Source organism: Castor canadensis, chromosome 14, assembly GCF_047511655.1.
Source record: "Castor canadensis chromosome 14, mCasCan1.hap1v2, whole genome shotgun sequence".
Classification (NCBI taxonomy): domain Eukaryota; kingdom Metazoa; phylum Chordata; class Mammalia; order Rodentia; family Castoridae; genus Castor; species Castor canadensis.
In genome coordinates, this window is record NC_133399.1 from 68202761 (window position 1) to 68224396 (window position 21636).

A 21636-nucleotide genomic window follows, 5' to 3' on the forward strand; every position below is an offset into this window, starting at 1 on the left:
GCTAGGAAATTCCACAGGCTTGGTTATGACTACCCAAGAGTAAAATATTTTTCTAGAGCTTGGTGTCAGTGGCTCATGCCTATAATCCTACATGGAGGCTGAGATCAGGAGGACTGCAGTTCGAGGCCAGCCTGAGCAAATAGTTTACCAGACCCCCCTCATCTCCAAAATAATCAAGATGAAAATGGACTGAAGGTTTATCTCAAGTCCTGAGTTCAAACCCCAATCCCATTAAAAGAAAAAAAAATCATGAAGCTTCTAGCATCACAAAAAATGAAGTAATAATACGATAACCTCAGGGTCCACCCAGCGTCACCCCTGTCAATGATTAAACAGACCTCTTTTATCTCTCTCTTCTCTCTCTTGGCTGAGATTTGGCAATTCTCATGAACAAAACAACATAAAGCCAAGCTATATATTTCTCTAGCTCACACATTTTCTTTGTAGCACACTTTTCTTTCTGTCTCCACAAATTATCCAAATTCTGCTAGTGGTTTTCTAACACCAGGAAATAAAAGCCTCTTTATTATAACCTCAGCTAGAACAATCTCTTTTTCTCTCTGCTTCCAAACAAGGAGTTGGTAACGTTTTCCAGAATTTCTATCACATTGCTATAGGGGCCTATTCCCTATACAAGGTTAAGAACCTGTGTCACTATGTATTTCAAAACCAGGTCAAACACATTTTCTCACTTCCACCCCTTAACCTATCACTACCTCCAGGATGCTTTCCTTGACTACCCCACTTGTAATTGATTTTCTTGTAGAATTTAAACCAGGCCATTTTCCTATTTGTCACAGTCTGTTTAGATTTCATTCACTTGACAAGTATTTTAGTTACCTACATGTGCCAGACACTTTGTTATTTAGGCGTACTTTGTCTTGTACTGTTAGAAGCAAAGAACATTACCAGTATCTAATATGTATCCTGTGTACTTTAGCTATAACTTCTTGAATGAAAACAAAAAGGAGCAGCGGCTTTTCTGTGGGCTAGCATTCAGCTCAAGAATATGTAAAATGGGGCTCATAACTTCCCCCCCTTTCTTTCCTTTTTAAGCAGAAAAAGAGAAATTTATAGAAAAAGGAAATGCCTATTTGGTTATCCTTGGCACTGCGACAAAGAGGCCCAAACAGAAGTTTCCATCCACCGCACCCCAATCCACCCGGCACTAGAAAACCACTCCAGAATTGAAAACTATATTCTGATCTCACCAGTCCTCTTAGCAGCGCTTTAAATATACTGGCGTGGACGTGAGACAGATAGCCAGGTCCCCCCAAAACTCCATAACTAGAAAAGCAGCTCCCTCTCCAAGGACTGAGAAGCACCAACCTGGTACACTAAGACAGCAGAGCAGACCAAAGGTGCGCAAAAGCTTTCTACATTGGGAACAAGCATTTTAAAAAGTACATAGCTCCCTCGTGATGTTTACTAAGAGGGACTTAAGTTATCAACTAAGGACATGGCAGAAAGTAGTGAACGCTATTATTACGTGATGGGAAGAGAGGGGTCTGTGTCTTATTTTAGGTGAAAACTTCAAAGTCCCATCCTGCCCTGAGACAGATGCTGCTCTGATTGGGCTTGTTTTCGGGAATCTCTTCAGAGGATCAAGCATGCTGTTTTAGTGAAAAGATCCCGAGCGTCTATGCGGCGACAATCTGGATTTGACCCCTCTGATCTTCAGTTGTCCCATGTGCCCTTGTACCCAATGGGGACATTTCCATTGAAGTAGGTGGTTGTAAGGATCAAATGAGAAAAGACCCGCTAAAGCGTCACGTTGTTGTCACTCAGGTTCCGCGCTGCTGCACTTTGGGCCGACCAGGTGTACCGCCTCGGCGTCCTCTCCCACGTAGGACCAGCCAAGTCGGGAGACAGACCGGAGGACCCAGGGGAGGAGGGGAAGGCCACCCCATCCCCAGGCCGGGCAGGCGCGCCAATCCTCACTTCCCTAGTACGTTCGGGCGGGGCGTTCGCAGGGGACAGGGCAGGGAAGGCGACACTCCCCCGGCTTCGCTGCGCGCCCGCCGCCCAAAGAGTCTGCCTGCCCTCTGGGCCGGGAGACGCCGCGGGACTCGGTTCTGGACAGCCGGAGCCTGAGCGCCGCCTCCGGAGAGGTGAGGGTGGGTCGGGGAGGCGAGGATGACCACAGGGATGGGGACCCGGGGGTCCGAGGCAGCGGCGGGTCGCCTGGCTGCTGTCGCGGGGCCACCTGGAGCCCCTAGAACGGCACTTCCCGCGCAGTACTCGCGCTGGGCAGGGTCTGGAGAACCTGGAGAGAGGAGGAGCCCCCGGAGGGTCCCCAGGCGAGCCTCGGCGCGGGAGGCCTCGGGCCTCGTTCGAACTTCTCTTCCCTAGCCCCACGCGCGCCCGGGCGCGCGCCCGCGTTCCCCCTCGGCCCCGCGCGCACCCGCGCCGCGCGCGCGCTCGCTCTCTCCGTCTATTTTTTTCTTCTTCCTTTCCTTCTCACACTCCAAAATAGGTCAAGAGGTGGAAGTGACTCCTTGTACAGCCCCGGGCTGTGATGCAAAAGCGCTTCCCCCACCCCTCCGGAGAGCATCGGAACTCTGCGGCTCGGTAGAGCTGCCCGCTCCGGTATCGTGCAGAAAGCGCCGGCGACCGGGCGCCGACAATGGTCTGCAGAGGGGAGCGGCCAGGAGTGTCTTTTCCGCCCTAGTTGTGCAGGCTCTGCTCCCGCAGGCGGAGAGGGCGCGACAGGTCGCCGCGCGCGCCCCCGATGCCCGCCCCTGGGGTCTGACGGCCTGGGTGAGTTCCTCCTCTCCCTCTGCCATTCCAGTCGCCCTGGGTGACCTGTTTACCTTGTGCAAACTTACATGATCAAAACAGGCCAGCCTGCCGTGCGGGAAAGGACTGCGGGATGTGCTTCAGATACAAGAGCCGATAAATCAGAGCTCAGAGCTGGCGCGGACTGGGGGAGCGGCTTTGAGGTGAAAACGAATCTGTGTGCTTGCGGAGTGCACGTGTATCTTTCCCTTTAGAAGCTATCACTCGGGAAATGATTTTTTAACTGCAAGAGGCGGTGGGCAAAGATTACTTGAAGTCAGAAAGTTTTCAGAGCTGACGATGCAAATGCAGTTTTCAAGAAGGAATTTCAAAATAGGATGGTAGGATTTGTATATTACTTGCTATGTATGTGTCTTTTTATATTAATTGGGTTCTTTGTGATAAGTCCATAAGCATACCCTGTTTTATGTAGAAAGAGGATAAGGTTGCGGACAAGTACGTGCAAAGCTTTATATTATTTGGCATGCATGAATTTAAATATGCATTGGAAATTTCGTGGGGGAAAGAAGTAGCCTATATCTATATCCTTTTGAGATTAAGGTTATTGGCAATATTACAAGGAAGCCCTTTATTTTAGTAGCTAAAAGTACTATTCGTGTGACTCATTAGCAAATTCAATCCTTCATCTTCCTGGCTAAAGAATGGTTAATTTGTTTTGAAGTTCAGCGAAAAGAGAGTCTAGGTTTTTCTGCTCTTGATTGCCGGCTGCAAATGCAGTGTAAACAGCTCTGGTGTTGTGCCTGGCGCCTTGGAGATGCTCAGAGGGGAGGGTCACTTAAGAGGAATGCAAGCGATTTTTTGCCATTGATATCATGTAACTTATTTAAAGGGGACCATAACAAGTTGGAAAGTATCTCGTCACTAAGGAAACTGCTCCCGAGAACTGCTGCTTTATTCATGCAGATTGGAAAAGAGAACGGCTATAGACGCATTTCCTAATTCAAAGGACATTGTATTTCTAGCAAGATTCAATCGCTGTAATGCCGTTCTTTGGAAATAATTTGATCTCTTGTGTGTATATTGTGATATAGGTAAAGCATAAAGGTAGTTGAGAGATTTTAATAAAATGTTACGTACCAGAGGGATGGCGACATTGAAAACGTATAACTCAACTCTGCCTTAAAGTGATGAGCAGAGTAGCAAGACATTCTTAGTAAATCTTAGGTCTTTGTTTTTTGTCTATTTTCTAAAACTATATCTTACTTAGGATTAAGAAGACTGTAAAGAAGAAATGGCAAGTGGATGTTATGTATGGTGCTTATGATAGGTAGATGAATACTTCAGAGCATTCCACTTGAAGAATTTATATGCTCCTTTGGAGAGCCAGGTTCCAAAATTCGAAGCATGTAATGATGAGGGCTTGATCATTGCTTTGAAGAAAGCACACGCTAGGCATTCTGGGCAGCACACAGGATCTTAATGTTGAGAGCAGAAAACATGCATCTAAATCCCAGTGTTACTGCATGTTGTATTCCAATTTTGCATTTTTAAATAGGAGTTGAGTGGAAGCTGTCATGGCAATTAACCTGAGGTATCATGAATTGTTGAAATTAGGCTGTCAGCCCTTGTCTGTGCAATCTTCTGTTTTCACTGCTAGATAAATTGGGAAGAGTTCTGAAAAGAGTGGCATGAAAGTACTAAGATAACTAGAGAATTTACTTAAGGAGAGTCTGAAGGAACTTAATTTTGAGCCTGATTCTGGCATAAAATGGTCCCTGGAAAGGCTGAAAGAATAGTGATGCTAAGTGGTCAGTTGCATGTCCTTTAGCTTTTGTGATTCTCTTCACTTGATGGCATAAAAACCTTGGCTAAGAGGTGTTCAAAATGGGTGAATGTCATTTATTTTCGGTACTTCTCATCCAGAGAAACTTCCACCCACCAAAGGAAGACATTTCGAGTTTAAACTAGCTCACCTGGAGTGAAGCCCAGCTCAGAGCCATTTGCCCATCTGTGAAATGGGGACAATGACACTTCCTAAGGTGATTGTGAGGAGTGTTAGAAATATCTTTAAGATATTGGAGTGTCACGAGAGAGATGACACTACTCAGAAGTCAATAGGTATGGCAAAATTTACTTCTGCAGAAGGGTGCACACCCAGAAGCCTGAGAGGTATGCACACCGAGTGGGAAGTCTGCAGGGGTTTTATCTGATGCCCTCCTGTCCCTCTCCTGCTCCTGGATTTGGCAGGTTTGGGGCTCATAGTCTACGCAGTTGGCTAGTTAGAAAAAGGCCAGGTTAACAAAGAAGTTTGAAAAGTTCAGAGAAGCAATAACTGTTTTTGGTTATCAGGTCCGGAACCAGGGCATCTAGTGGATTCTTGCCCTGGCCCAGCTGAGGATAACAACCCTTTGTTCTTAATAGAAACTTTTATCATATTAGGCTAAGTCCATGAAGTGAGCATATGGGAAACGAGTTAGTAAGGTGGTTATTAATGATTAAATTCTTTGACAGAGAAGACCTGACCTAAGCTGATTCTTACAAGGAGCAAGTGGAACAGCGGGTATAAAATTCTGTGACAGTCAGTGTTCTTTGGGAGCTCCAAGATGACACTGTCACACTTGCCTCTCCTCCACTTTGACTCACCTACGCCACCTGTTATTATTTTTGGAGATGATAGGATAGATCAACTGACATTCTAAAATAAAATTTAAACATTTACTCAACTTCTGCTAATGTCTTTAGAAGTATTCTCCTGATAGCATGATAATAACTTCTGGTTTCCCCATGGTAGTTAGACAAGGTAGAGAACATCCTTCACGATTTAGGAATGGAGTACGTTATTAGGACTTTGGCAAGAAGCAGCAGTGCCATTCATTCAGCTTGTCACTCAGTCACTCAGCATTCCCAAGGCATCTAAGAAACTTAAAGCAAGAAAATCACCCTGAGCCTTCTCCTGGCAAATGCATGTCTGCTGGTAACAAACAGGTAAATCTGTAACGTAAACCTGTGCTGAGTGCTGTGTAAGAAGAATCTCCAAGGTAGTGCCATGGTCTGTGTGTGTGCCCTCCAAAACTCATGTTGAAACCTTAACTCCAAAGTCATGTGTTAGTGGTGTCTGAGGTAGGGCTTTGACGTAGCATTAAGGAAGTCTTAAGGGTGGAGACCTCATAATTGCATTATAAAAAGAAAAGATATCCAAGCTAGCAGGCTTGTTCTGTCTTGTCACGTGATGCCCTGTCTGTCCTCAGGACTCCGCAGAGAGGTTACCAGCAAGAAGACCCTCACCAGAGGCTGAACAGATGCTAGTGCTCTTGGACTTTGCAGCCTCCAGAGCCGAGATAAATCAGTCTTAACTCTGAATAAATTACTCTGCCTGTAGTAGTCTAGTAGTCAGATATAACCCCCAAGGACGAAAACAGAGATGGAGATTTTGACCTGTAGAGGGAAGGAGTCAGGAATTCTCTTAAGAAAGTGATATGAAGGAAGAGCAGTTAGTGCAGAGTGAACAGCACCCAAAGAGATCCTGTGTGTGTGTGTGTTGGGGGGAGGAAATGTGGAGATAGGTGCCTTTGGGGGCAATGCTGTGTGAAGGAATTGGAGCAGTAGGCCTGGGCTGTCAGACTTTTTTTTTTATGTCTCAGTAGAACTTTTGTTTTATGTAAGCATTTTACCTTAGGATTGTTTTCAGAATGATTTTTTGAATTATAAAGAGGTAATTTGCGATCTTTTTTAGCTGATAAAAAACTAAGCCAGTGTTTATCACAATTGGTTAATTTGTCAGTTCCTTTGTATTGTTGTTTGACTTTAAAACGTTTTGGGTTCATTGTCTTTTTAAAATCTAACAGATTTTTGTTTAAAAATACATGCCGTGTGTGTGTGTGTGTATATATATATATATATATATATATATAGAGAGAGAGAGAGAGAGAGAGAGAGAGAGAGCTATGTTGCTATGTTACACACACACACACACACACACACACACACACACACACGGTTTGAATCTGGGGGTCTATATAAGAGCTGTAGGGACTGATTCATTCTGTATTTCTCACTCTGTAGAAAGGCCTAAGTCCCTGGGAAGCCTTGAGCCCAGCTCTGTGAGAGTGTGACCACAATCTGAAGCAACCTCACTCTTGGGAGATTATGCTCTCAGGGTTATTTGAGGGATTTGGTGTGTGGTCCTCTTCTCCCCACACATCGTTTTATTCTTTTTGTTTTCCTTCTCTCTTCATGGTACCCATGGTTATTTCTCAGCCATCATCATTATGTTTTGGCCTCCTGGATAGTCCGGTCAGTGCATAACTCTCTAAATCAGGTGGGCATAGTCTTTCCCATTTTCATGGTTCTTACAAGAAATTCCCTGCCATCTTGGTGTATTGAGTGCTGTCATCTCTCCCTTCTCTTTCATGTATCAGGAGACTGGCCTAGTTACTTTAAGCAGAAAGGGACTCAGCGTGTGAGTTAGGTGTTCACAGGAAGGTTGGAGGGGAGGGTGCCACTTAAAGGAGAGGAGAGTGTTCCTCTTGTCAGTCCTATGAGATGACTTCCAGGCAATGTGACTGAACTGGCCCCAGGGTTGCTGCCATCATTGCCACAGACTGGAGCCACCACTGTAGATATTGACATCAAGAATACTCTGTTTCACTGTGCTGCTGTGTTCAGAGGTGCTACTGCAAAGTGCTTCCCCCACACCCTCCTAGCAAGCTAGTGATTGAGCATGTAAATGAAAACCAGCTAGCATACATTTTGACTAGAATACCCTCCACGTCCTCCTCCAGTTCATCTTACCAGCAGAACCTAATCTGTACCTGAACCCTAACTGCAAGGGACTTTGGGAAATGTAGTTTATAGGTTTCTAGCCTCAGATGTAGAAGATAGGAATGAGTGTTGAGTGACAAGCCATCATGTCTAGCACATATCTAAAATACAGTTTGTCAAAGACTTAGAATATTTAATCAAAGCAGGTTGAGACTGACTTTGAAAAAAATGTTGTAAAAATTTTAAAAATGTCTAGTTGCTAACCAATTACCCTTTCAAGCATGTGGACATTATAGATTTATAGTTGAAATTGCTAGGAAAAAATTAAGCAAGCAAATAATTAACCAAGAACGTGTCTCTGCATGTCTAAATGTAAAAGTATTCCTTTGGTTTAGGTTAGTAAAGTAAAATATTAGGAAAATAACTGTTAAAATTGTTCTTCCCACCAAAGCTTCAGATAACTACTCACTTCATGAACCTCGATACACAGGAAGTGGTATCAGAAATAGTAGCCCCTAGCTGGCTGGCTCACTCATTAGATAAATTAACTGTGTACTTGTGTTTTTGCTGAATCTTTCTTTCCTCTGTAACTTTCATAGTGTTCTTTTTAAGGAAAACAAAGAAAGAAATGACCTATTTATTGGAGTTTAAAATAAGACTATGCTTGATTTTATTCCATTCACGTATTGCATACCCTGGATGCTTGTCATATTCTTTTTTTTTGCAAACCATGAAAGTAAATATGATTGGATCTCCTCTGTTACTAAGTAATAAATTATGAGTTTATTTGCCCTCAGAAATTCTATAAGTACATCTAGGAATAGTTTTGATTATTGAATGAAATCATCAACTTTGATACTTGGAGTTAGAAAATGAGAGAAGAGTAGCTAGAACAAATGGAGTAACTTCTTAATTTGTCAGTTATTGCATATTTTTTTTGACTTTTATGTATCAAAAGGCATGAGCCATTCAATTGTCTTTTCTGGGGGTGTTGGAAATGTTTAAATTCAGAATTACAAATATTGCCTGGGGTAAATCATACTATAATATGATCGTGTTCTTTTGGGTCCAGCAATGACACTAAAGCATTAGTCACTCTTCCTGAAAAAATGAACACATCAAAAGAAAGCAATGCTCTTGCTCTGTGAATGCAACTTCAAGTCTTCCATTCTAGGCCTCCACCAAACTATTGCTCCCAAACCTTACTTACTGCATAGTCCCATGGTATAACTGTTTGAATCTAATATTATTATTTGAATAATTATAAGGAAGAATCTTTCTGTGTTATGAAATCCTTAGATGTATGAATCTTTAGATCCAACCTCTCTTTCTTCCTCTAATTTTTCTCTTTCATTCATATTTGAGTAAACATTGGAGGCAAAACTCTTAACTTTTCCTCCTTCTGGGTTCTAGGGGTGAAGAATTCTTGTCTTATTCAGATAATTAGACCTTAGTCAAAGATGGAGTTGTTGGACAAAACTTCTTTCATGGATTGAAAAATCAAAATTATCTTTGATTTGCTAATTATCTTAAAATGCAGCAGAACATTCAATCTGAATCTCTCTCCAATTAGATCATTGATGTGCCAAATTGAAGGCAGGGTTTTTACATATTTTTTAAAGCAACAGTTTGAAGAGAACCAAGCACCACTAATGATGTTCGTTGAATGATTATTTATTCACTTTCTCAAGAACTGGATATTAAGAACCTATTTTGTACCAAGGCTGTTGCTAGGTACTAAAGATGCATGGTTCTACCCTATAGAAGCTGATGGCCTGTGGGCTAGATAACAATTAAGTGTTAGGATAGTACGGTACACAGTAAGTATGGAGAACAGTGACTTCCTCAAAGAGAAAATGATGTATTCTCTCATGGTGAGGTGGAAGCTGTAATTAATTGAAACAAACTTTATTGACTGCAAGGTGTATTTGCTGATATTTTTACCAATAATAAAAAACAGCTGAGAGGCAAAAAGTAACAGCTGTCTAGTACCATGTCTTTTTTTTTTAAATCTGTTTCTTTCAGCTCATTGAAATTGACCGAAGTGAGCTTGTTGGAAGTTAGATGGTTTTAGTGTGTAAAAAAGGAATGTGTTTATAAGAAAGAGGATTATTTTTTTAGTACTCTTATCAATGTTCAGAAAATGGTCATAAATCACTAAATGTTATCAGGCCTTATAATGTTGATTCATTGGATATACAATTAGAGTAATTCAAGTGTAGTCAGAAAAAGATTTCCAAACAAAGATGGCAGTGCTGTGATTTATGCACTATTTATGAAATAGATCTAAGGTGATCGTGTGATTTCTCTAAACCAGGACACTTTTGAGAGGGAACAGGACATTATTAATGATTCCCTGAGAAAAGAAGCATAGATGAAGACTGTCTCACCAAACACTGAGTGACCAAGATTAATGTGCTAGTTGTACAGCATGATTGCATTAACTGCAACATTGATTCTTTTGTAAAAAAATGTGGTAAAATGTACATAGCATAAAGTATATGATTCTAATCCACTTTAAAGGGATTGTTCAGTGACATTTGGTTCATTTACATGGTTGTACAATCATCATCACCACTCATTTCCAGAATTTCTTTATCTTCCCAAATGAAACCTCAGACCCATTAAATCACAACTTCCCATCCCCCTGTATCCTCACTCCTGGGAAATCACCATTCTGCCTTTTGTATGACTTTAACTATTTTAGAAACCTTATATAAAAGGAATCAATTACTCAGTGTTTGTCATAGTGTGATTGATGTATTTTATGTACCATGATGTCTTCAGGATTTATCTATGTTGTATCATGTATCAGAATTTAATTCTTTTTTAAGACTGGATAATATCCTGTTGCATGTATATATCTTATTTTGCTTTCACATTTATCTATAGTTGGGTACTTCAGTTGCTTCTGCCTTTCAGCCACTGTGCATAGTGCTGCTTTGAAGCTGGGTATTCAAATATCTCTTCAAATTACTGCTTTCAATTCTTGTTTTTTTGTTAGTTTGGATTTTTGAGATAGGATCTCACTATTTAGTCCAGGCTGGCCTTGAACTCACAATCTTCCTGCCTCAGCCTCTTGATGCTTTCAATCCTTTCTGATATATATACTCCAAGTATTGATTTTTAATACTTGACATATATATGTATATATATATATATATACATACACACACTAAAATAGAGGAAAAAGAAAACACTAGATCTTAATGGTCATATTTCTTCGACATGGTACTGCTTCAGATTGAAGTCTGGCTCTTCCTTTGCAGAATTCATCAGAAAAAAAAATGTTGGTGCAGATAATCTAAAGAAACTTCCTGCTGAAAAGAACACAAAAAATATAAAACTCCATCTTCACACAAGAAAGGAGGCTGGTTTTTCTGTCACAACAGCCATGACATACTGACCACAGATGCTGCTAGGGAAAAAGAGTGACATCCAGAATATCAGATTCTGAGTGAGTGGCCTTCAGCAGCACTGAGAACAGCAGAACAGCATGGGGTTGAACAACAGAATGTTCCATGTGACCAAGAACATCTTTGAAACACAGGGGACTGTGAAATTCCTGGGAAAAAGAACAGAACCAGTAACTGCCTGTCAAGTTGGAAGCTGAGATAAAAGAGAACAGGTACCACCCGAATGTGTACATTCCAGTTGGAGAAAAATATTCTACATTTGGCTTTGTAAGTAGATATAGAATACCAATGTCAGCAGTATTGGTAGATCTGATCTCAACTTAACTAATCTCCTATGGAAGTGAGGACATCAAAATATAACTCTCCTTTGAACTTACATGTGACTCCATTTCCACTGGAGACTTAGGTAACATGGACAGTTGGAACAAATGAGGAACTGCCACATTTACCGATGCAAATTTCTACCCCTCTGTAAGTCTCTGTGGCAATGTCAGCACTGTGTGGAGTCAATAGAGGAAACTTGCTCATTTATAAAAGCAAACTGAAGGAAAATGAGAAACTTTTGGCTATTAGTAGTGATTGAACTTTAGAAAATACCTCTGCAGAAGTTATATGACAACCAGGAATGATAGCTGTGGGCCAAATGGATATTTTAGAACTTTCAGAAAAATGGAGCCAAAATGAGTGTTTTACAGCTGCCTACATGAACAGTCCTAAGGTCTACTCACATTAGACTGCACCTGTGGCAATGAAGACAGAAAATTAATGGGCAAGTCCACACAAAAACCTGCACATGAATGTTTGTGGCAGCTTTATTCATAATTGCCAATAATTGGAAGCAACTAAGAGGTGTCTTTTGGTAGATGAATAGTTAAACAAATTGTGGTTTATCCATATAATGAAATATTCAGTGAAGTGATCTATCAAGTCATAGCCAGACATGGAAAAATCTTCGATGCATATCGCTAAGTGAAAAAAGCTAGTCTGAAAAGGCTAAGTACTAGATGGTTCCACTGTCTGACATTCTGGAAGGGCAAAACCACAGACAGTAAGAAGATCAGTGGTTGTCAGGGAGTAGAGGGAGAGATGAATAGGCAGAGCAGAGGGAAGCTTTTGGGCAGTAAAACTCATCTGGCAAACTCAGAATTATCCAATATAAGAGTAAATCCTAATATACACTATGAACAATGGTTAATAATAATGCATCAATATTGGTTCTTCAGTTGTAACCAATGTACCACACCAATGCAAGATTCTAATTTAAATATTTCACTTTTCTTTTTTGCAATACTGAGGTTTGAACTCAGGGTCTAGACCTTGAGCCATTTCACCAGCCCCATTTTGTAATGGGTTTTCTCAAGATAGGGTCTCTGGAACTATTTCCCCTGGCTGGCTTCAAATTGCGATCCTCCTTTGCTACCTGAGTAGCTAGGATTACAGGCATGAGCCACTGGCACCCAGCACAAAATATTTTTTTTAACAATTAATAAGAAATTCTGTTGGTAGGAGGTGTTAACTCTACAGGTTCAAGTGATGGCATGTCAAGTAGTAGGAACATGGCTCTAAGTCAAATGCATTAGTAGTTTTGTGGCTCTATGCCCAGCAGAAGCATCTCATTGGCTATGCTGCACCTTAAGTGTAGACATTTTCCCTCAGGCTTCTAGCAGATGAGGAGGTGCACACAGTCAGACTTCTGAGCAAAGTACTTCCTTGCCATCCAGTTTTATAGTGGCTATAGGCTTGGTTTAGAGCCTGCAAAATCTATTGACAGGTCTGAAACCAGAGAAAATGTCAGACCTGCAGCTTCAAGGACATCCACCATCACATTCTTCCAACCCTCTACTGTTAATTTCTCCTTCTGCAGACCTGAATTGGATTCACCACTAGGGTTTGCAGGAAGCTTTTGAGGATTTGCATCAAACTGGCAGAAATGCAGACCTAACTCTTCTTGTTTTGCTAGGAAAGAATATTGTGATTGCTATATAATCATGGAAAAGGGACCAGGTCATATACCATTGCCTTTAAAAAGCAATATAGACACTCCCATAAGTAAGCAGAAACCTGTGAGCTGAATGTTGAGCTAGACACTTTTAAAGATCTTTTGAGAAAGCCAAAGTAATTTATGATCTCATGTCTGATGGTCTGTTCTACTTTTTAAAATGTGAGCTTTTTATTCTCATAATGGATGGTTTTATGTGCAGCATACCATTTTAGAATGAGATTGAGTCTTTGAAGCACAGCTTTTAGAAATCTCAGTACTGGTACAGCTAGAAGTAGGCTGACTTCACACTGTGGCGCTCTGTTTTGCTATAGGCAAGGTACGCCTTGCCAACTCAGTTGTCAAGTTACACAATCTTAACCACAGGGTTTTGGGTTTTGAATTATTCTCACTGCTCTGTGTATTATGATTGGTCTATTAAAGCAGGAAGTTGGGAACTAGTTGAATAATTTAAAAAATGGAAGATAAAATCTTTTATACTTTGACACAGAAATTTTTATTACATGTAAATAATAATCACTGAAACATTTGTATCAATTATTGGACACTTTGTGTAACATTTACTGAGATTGAGACTTGCATGAGTAGCTTCTGTGTTCTGTTTATACTGGACTTTGGGGGTGTACAATCAGTATACATAGATTCCAGTCCTTGGTCCTTAAGAAACTTGTTGTATAGTTTTTATACTGGTTGATTCTCAAGTATTTATAAATGACGTCAGCTTTGGTTTTAACCTATTTGCCTACTTTTACCTCTGATATTCTCATGAGTAAGTTACACAGTATCTCATTTTCTAACAGTTTAAGAGACCATAAAACAAAGATCTGATGATTGAGGTAGAGTGTTGGCCTTTCTAAGAAAACTTAAAAAAAAAAAAACTTGTCATTGTTCTCATATTCTTTCTCATTTTAAAACTAGTTTTCAAAATAATTCACTTTATTTTTTTTTAAATATTATTTCATATTTCTACATCATTGGCATTTGGGCGCATCTTATGGTTGATGACAGGTACCCCACTTTATTGCAATAAGTAAAACAATCATTTACACATGGGACCAAACAGATGGCAGCCTAGCTTCCATGAAATATGTGTCCAAATATTTCCATTCTGCCTCAGGAACTTCAGGTCGAATGTTTGTCTTACTGATTTTTTTAATTTCTAATATAGAACCAGAATTTTATCTTCCTATTTAATTTGATTTTAGTTCTTAAAGTAGATTATGATGGAATCCCTTGAGGGTTAAAAATGACATTTATAGTTTTAGAATTTAAATAATAAATCTATTCTTATATACAGACTTATCGTTGAAGAAACAAACACAATCATGAAATGGAGCACGGAAACAGAAAAAAATTAAACTTTCCAAAACAGTCTGGTTTATTCTGGGCACAGACTTAATAACTCCTGCTGCTAGGAGAAGTACAATTTGCTGCCACAGAAAAGCTTAAAATGTCAAACACATTCTTATAAAATACAATGCAGGCTGCCTGCAAATAAGACCATTCTTTCAGTTGGCACCTTTCCTGCTTCTGTGCAGATTGCATTATTGTGGTACTTACTTGGAACTGAAAGCCTCTTGGCGTGATGTAAACATTCAGAGCGTGCCACCGAATTAGTTTTCATAGGTTTGAAGCAGGTGCAGCTTGTTGCCCACAGTGGAGCAAACTGTAACCCCCCAGCTCAGGAGGGGCTCAGTATAAATGAGAGATCAAGTGTGGAAGGGAATGCAAAGTGGTATTCACTAGTGAAAGAGAGTGCTGGCTAAAAAGCAGCATCTGGCCATCAGAGGGCTAGCACCCAAGGACATCACAGAGGTCACAGGTGCAGCCAGCCTTGCCAGCATCCCCATCATCATCTAGAACCAAGACAACCTGTGAGCAGTCAGTACCAATATCACCAAGCTGATCCATCTCATGACCTCGAAGTCTTTTTCTTCACACTTTAGACAGAATTCCAACAGATGTGGCTGTCTGCTTTAAGTCCAAAGCAGATGAAATGCAGTAAACTAGCAAGTGAAGTAGTTTACTGGAGACAACACACAGAATGAGAAGTGACAGCTGACAGCAAGATAGGGCTGGGAAAGATTGAGAAGTACAGTTGTCTCTGTATCCATGGCTTTTGCATCCATGGATTCAACCAACCAGGCACCAAAAATATTTTTAAAATGTCTGTACTGAGCATGTATGGACTTTAATTCTTATTTCCTAAAGAACACAGTATAACAATTATTTGTATAGCATTTATATTGCATTATGTATTATAATTAATCTGAAGATGATTTGTTCAGGAAGACGTGCATATTATATGCAAATATGCCATTTTGTATAAGAAACTTGAGCATCCTACAGATTTTGGTATCCAGAGTTGGAGGTGGGGGTTGCTGGAACTAATCCCCTGCAGATACCAAGGACAGCTATACTCAAAACAGAAGGGCTGTATGCCATTTACTGTATACGCAGACACTTTGTTAAGCCCTAGAGAGCATTTCTACTTTATAATTCTATAAAGCATTCTATAAAGCATTTCTACTTTATAATCATAATTAGCCCCTATGTTACCAATAAAATTGTGTTATTTATAACACATTGTTTTAATAACAGTGAAAGTAGGTAGTATATATTAGAAAGATTTCCATGAAACTGATTTAATTAAATAATGTCTTGGCACTAAAAAGGATCAATCTCAGTGGTTTCTATTGTTAAATATTGTCAAACAGCTTTTACTTAAACTGATCTAAATGTCAAGTTCAGTACCTACTTAATATAGGTCTTCTCAGACTAGTACCACAGATGGCACACACTGATACCTTCCCCTGTATGAGAGTATGAAAAAATGCTGTGCACACTCAGAAAGCACTTTGCTTAAGTGCCTGGGATTAGGAGAACCACCTGTTGGAGATGGATCCTGAGGCCTGCCGGGTCTGTTCAGAATTTGGGCACAGTGTGGAGGTAGGTAGCAGAAGTGTAAACATTTCTTTCCCCCAGAGGAGCGAAGAGTAGCATTTAGCATACTTTTATTATTTTCCTTACATTTTGTGGTCTTCCTTCCCATTTTTTCATTATGAGATTATATCCAAAGGCGTTTTAAGGCCCAGGTGGTTTTCATTGCCATTACAGGAACCAATTTTTAATATTTCAGAAGTGTGGGAAGTATAAGCAATAAAATACTAAGTAGCATGAAAATAATGTTTTGACAGTACAGAAAAGATTGGACTGAGAAGCAGAAATGTTTTGCATATTTCTTGTAAACACTTTCACTCTGGAGTACTGAATTTGTTTTCTTTCTGAAATGATTATTCAAAGATAACTCACAGTACTCTGAAAACTTTGATCCATTAAGTTCAACACTAATGTGTTGGGCAAAAGCACAAATAAAAGATAATTGAAGCTGGACCCTGGTGGCTTATGCTTGTAATCCTAGCTACTCAAGGTAGAGATCAGGAGGATCATGGTTCAAAGCCAGCCTGAGCAAATACTTTGTGAGACCCTATCTTGAAAAAACTTAGCACAAAAAAAGGACTGTCAGAGTAACTTAAGTGGTAGAACACCTACTTAGCAAGTGTGAGGCCCTGAGTTAAAAAAAAAAAAACACGAGAGAATAATAGAATGTTTTAGGAACAGGTGTCCCATAATGGGAATAGACAATGGTACAACTAGGACTTGACCTTGGGCCCTTGAGTCTTAAAAGTTGTATTCTTAACTCCTGCTCCACAGGGTGGTGGCAGGGATGGTGACAACAGTGATTTGTCTACCACAGAGGTTCTTATGTTAAAGTTGACATTAGAAGGGGCAACTTATTTCTGTTAGCATTTGGCTGGATCAGGCTCTCTCCATTTAGATTGTTTTAAACTTTTCTCCTCCACTGCACAATAACTGAATACATCATTTCTCATTAAAGTAGCTCTTTTAAAAATGGCAAAGCCTCCAGATTTTGCAATTTTTCTTTTTAAGTAAGTAGTCACTTCCCTAAATTACAATTACTAATCCACTTAGAATGCCAGATGAGCATTACTAAATACATTTTAAGAACATTATACCATAAAGTGACTGTCAACATGAAAGTAGTGTCTGAGAATAAGTTTAGTGAGTGGATTTGAAGCATTGTTGCAAGGTTAATTTTGCCATTGACTGAGGGATTGTATAATACAACTGCTAAAAAAGACAATGTATACTATTTTTGTTTTAAATGAGATACTAATCAAATTATAAAAGACATTCATATCAAAAGACTGTGAAGGTCTGTACAATTTTGATTTGGCCTGATTGATGGGGATGAGATCAGGAAAGGAAACTTTCTTGGTTTCTATTCCTTTATCTAGAAAGTTGTGGGCTTGTCCTTTGGATGAAATTAATGTAAATGAAGATTTTTCCTCTTTCAAACAAACATTATCCAGTGACAGACACCTTAACAGTTTCTGCTTTACTTGTTATAGAGAGCTATGTGCCTTCTAATTAATTCCCCAAGTCTTTTCCTGCTTTCTAATTTGAGGCCTGAATTTCTATAAAATGCAATTAGGTTAGGAGGAATCTGAAGACAATGGTGTTTCCAGGTGCAAGTTGATGACCATGTGGCCACCATGTTTAGCTCTCCACCCCTGGGCTTCTCCAAGATGGGAAGGAAGGATGGGAAGGACAGCCTGAACTGTCCTAGTAGAAAGTTCCACACTTTCTGGTTGCTCAGAAGGCACCATATCTATCTCCCTTTTCCCAGAAGGTATGTTATTTTAATTATGTCAGTTAATTACTAGAAGGGACCATATACAACCATGCTATACACTGGCCAGCACTGGCTAGTATCACTGAGAAGTGACAGATCTGCAGGACCATACTTCATGCAGAAGTCACATAAGCAAGCTTGTATGTTCATTCAGTCCTTACTTGGTACTAGAGGATTGGTTCCAGGACCCCTGACGGGTCTGCAGATGTTCAAGTATCTTATAGAAAGTAACATAGTATTTGTATACAACCGTTGAACATCCTCCCACATATTTTAAATGGTCTCTAGAATACTTATAAACTTAACACAAAGTAAATGCTCTGCAAATAGCTGTTATGCTACATTGTTTAGGGTCTAAAGACAAGGAAAAAAAGTCTGTAAGTGTTCAGTATAGATCCAATTTTTTTTCCAGATACTTTTGATATGAGGTTGGTTAAACTCCAGGATACCTGAGAGCTGATTGTTTTTCTAGAAAACCAGAAGGCCTTTCTTCTCTTGACCACACTCAGATCTCCGTCCTGGGTTCTGAGACAGTGCTGCTCACTTTTGTGTTCATATAAGCTTAGAAGTCCACTTTCCTTCATTTTGGGTTGCCTATGTATAAATAATACTACACATATTTCACATTTAAACCTTGAGCATGGTACATAAATGTTCTGAGCTCAACCCCAAGTCCATACACACACAGAAAAGTTGGCTGCCAACTTGTCTGGCCTTTTTTGAACACTGCACTGTATTCCAGTGTGTTTGATGGTTAATACAGCTGTCAATATCAATACTGTTCTACAGGTTAGGTCTTAGAAATATTCAGACAAGTTTAAAAATTTTTGCTACAGAAAATTGTAATTTCATTTGGAAGTGAAAATAGGAATTGGCACCAAAGCTTTTTATTGGTTTTTATTGGTTTCCTTTTTTGAGTTTGAACTCAAGTGGGTGCTTTACCACTTGAACCACTCTACCCACTGGTTTTGGTTTTACTATTTTGGGGATAGGGTCTCACTTTCTGCCCAGGCTAACCTGGACCACCATGCTGCAATCCTCCTACTTATGCTTCCTGCATAGCTGGGATAACAGGTATGCACCACCACACCCAGTTTTTTATTGGCTGAGATGGGCTTTCTCAATCTTTTTGCCCAGGCTGGACTGGAATTATGATCCTCCCAATCTCATCCTCCCACATAGTTTGGGATGACGGTTAATTGCCATTGTGCCCTACTGTTGTTTGAGATGGGGCCTTGTGAACTTTTTGCTCAGGCTTGCCTTGAACCACAATCCTGTCAATCTCCACCTCCTGAATAGCTAAGATTATCAGCCCCTGCCCTGGACTGCTTCCCTTGTATCACTCCCTTCACTTTATGCCTTTCTAGCCCTTGGGTCTGTGTGAAGGAATAGGTTTAGGGTCCCTAATAAGAAATTTGTGTCTCTGTATTGACTAATAGTGTTTAAAAGTTCTATTGCATGTGTCTGTTTAAAAAGAGGAAGGGCACTTAAGAAATGATCTGTACTTCTTTATTTTAAGAGGAGGTAACAGAGACCTAGGGAAGCTAAATGGCTTGCCTAACGTCACATTGCCAGGCAGTGACAAACCTGGACTTACCACCCACATGTTCTTCTCCTAGCAACAGCATTTTTTTCATCATACCAAATTCTGTGAGTTCTACTTTTGAACTTTTGTGATGTTTACATACTGGTGTTTCAGTTTTCACACTATGTATTAGCTGGATTTCAAATGGACTTGTCAGTAGAGCACGTGTTATAAACATTCAGAAAATGGTTGAGGTTAAAAAGTATTTTATTGATTGAATGAACATCTTATGGATAACAAGCCCTTATGAACAAGAAAAATATAGGCAAATCCTCACAAAAATTTGTAAAGAAGAAAATGGGGGGAGGGTGAAGAGCAGAAAATGGCAGGAGGGTGAAGAGCAGAAAATGGATATTGCTAAAATTTTCTGAAAAAAAGAGTTTTATAAAGCTCAGCTGCTTACCTTCCCCCATATTTAGTTACATGTGGGTATAAGCATATTTTCACAACCAAGATTATTTTTATGTTTAAATTAAATACTTCCTGTTCACTTATCCAATGAATAGGATTGCTTGCTGTGGCTAGGCTGTGTTCAGTTCATGATGCTTACAAACTAGTGGGGAGAGACAGACCATAATTAACTCTTAGGATGCTCAAGTAAAACTCTTGTTTCCATTTTTTGTGCAGTAGTATTCACCAGGGTCTGTTCAGGAGAACAAACCAGACTAGTTAGGTCAGCAGAGAGAATTTAATATAGGAATTGGTTAAATTGATATCTGAAGACTTGAATTGGAAACAAGGAACAAATGAGATAGGAAGCAGAGCAAAGGTAGGAAGCAGCTCTCACCCTGTGGTGGGGAACATAGAGCAAGATCTGGGCTTATCAGGACCTAGAGGCTTGGGGGAGAACCAAACTTCCATTGAGGGACCCTGGGCCAGCTGGTACTGATACTTCAGGGACCTTGTGGGCTGGGAAACAGATCTCTTGGGAGGGGCTTTGCTTGGGGCAAAGGGCTGGTTCTGGAAGAGTGAAAAGAAACTACTGAAAGCTAACCGACTGCTCCTGGAATCAAACACTGCTGCTGGGAAGAGCTGTTGCTGGGCAACTCTGGCAGGAACAGGAAGTCAACAAAAAGGAACTGGTACCGTCTCTGCCTCTTGCCTTCCAGGCTCCCTATGGCATCCTGTGTGGCAGAGCCACCTAGCAAAGAAGGAATGTTGTTTGTAGAGTCCACACCCTCATGACACAAAACAGTGTGCATAGAAGGGAAAGTTTGGAGAGATGATTATTTGATAACATCACAGTCCCAAATATATTAGGTAGCCAGTTCTTCCATTTGAAACTGTTTGTTACACAATCCACATAGGGCTTGCAGAAATGATGGACATTTCTGTTTTATTATGTTAAAATATAGCACAATAAAGTAAAATTTACCATTTATTTACAAAATGCAACTTCATCATTTTAACCATTTTTAAATGTTCACCATTAAGTACATTCACATTATTGTGCAACCATCACCACTATTTCCAGAACTTTCTCATCTTCCCAAAAGAAAACTACACCCAATAAATATTAATTGTCATCACTCTTTCTCTCTATAATTTAATTGTTTGGAAAGCTATACAGTATTTGTCCTTTTGTGACTGGCTTGTTTCACTTAGCATACTATCTTCCAGCTCTATCCATGTTGTCCCATGTACAAGGTTTTCCTTGCTTTTTAAGTTAAAATATGATTTTGTGGTCCTTAGCCCACTCAACATCCATGGTGAAGGATTTGGACACTGAGGATAGATTATTTAAGGAGAGTTTCGGCACTCAGTGGACGTCCCTTCCTTGCCCCCACACACGCAACATCTTGGGGGAGGAAAAGTTTGTCCTCATCTTTGAGCCAAGTGACAGGGGTTTCAAGAGGACAAGGTAGGGAGCTACACACTGTGCCCTGCAGTTAGAGGACACAGTGGTCTGTGATCACAGTCATGCTTGAAAATTCTACAGGCTGATAGAAGACACCTGTGGCAGTGGAGAGAGGGTATTGTTGGTAAGAGGCCACACCCTCATTGAAGATGGACCATGTGTTTGTGTTTTCCTTAGACCAGATGTGGGCCACACAAGACAGATGGCATTGACTTAGATGCTATGCATGAGCTTCTCGTGTGAAGAGCTCAAGAGACCCAAGTGAAAAATGCTAGAAACAAGGACTGATGACTAGGTACTGAGGAAATAGTCATTAGCAGCCAGAGAGGCAGTGGCTCACCTGTGTCAGAAAACTGGAGGTAAGAGCACTTTAGCCATGAACCAATGGAACATTTCACTATGAAACAGAGAGCAGCTTTTAGTGCCACCATGCCCAGAGAGCACCAGCATCGGCCCACTCCAGTCCCCCTTAAAAAGGATTTTCCCTGGCTCCTTGGCCTCTCCTCACCAGCCCCTCCACTCCAACTGCCGCAGCCCTGAAAGGACCAGGTGCAAGCCAAA

At 40.4% G+C, this 21636-nt stretch overlaps 1 protein-coding gene across 10 annotated transcripts in view; it reads left to right on the plus strand.

Annotated features, from left to right (window-relative positions):
• The first annotated feature begins 1810 nt into the window (after nt 1-1810).
• Nucleotides 1811-21636, plus strand: part of Trmt9b (tRNA methyltransferase 9B (putative)) — a 54198-nt gene continuing 34372 nt past the window's right edge. Inside the window, exons 1-3 of one of the 10 annotated variants that reach the window (XM_074054712.1) lie at nt 1969-2111; nt 2477-2760; nt 10770-11685. The gene's annotated coding sequence lies outside the window, so the exon portion shown is untranslated. The other 9 variants (XM_074054717.1, XM_074054713.1, XM_074054711.1 and 6 more) reach the window with 9 other exon arrangements.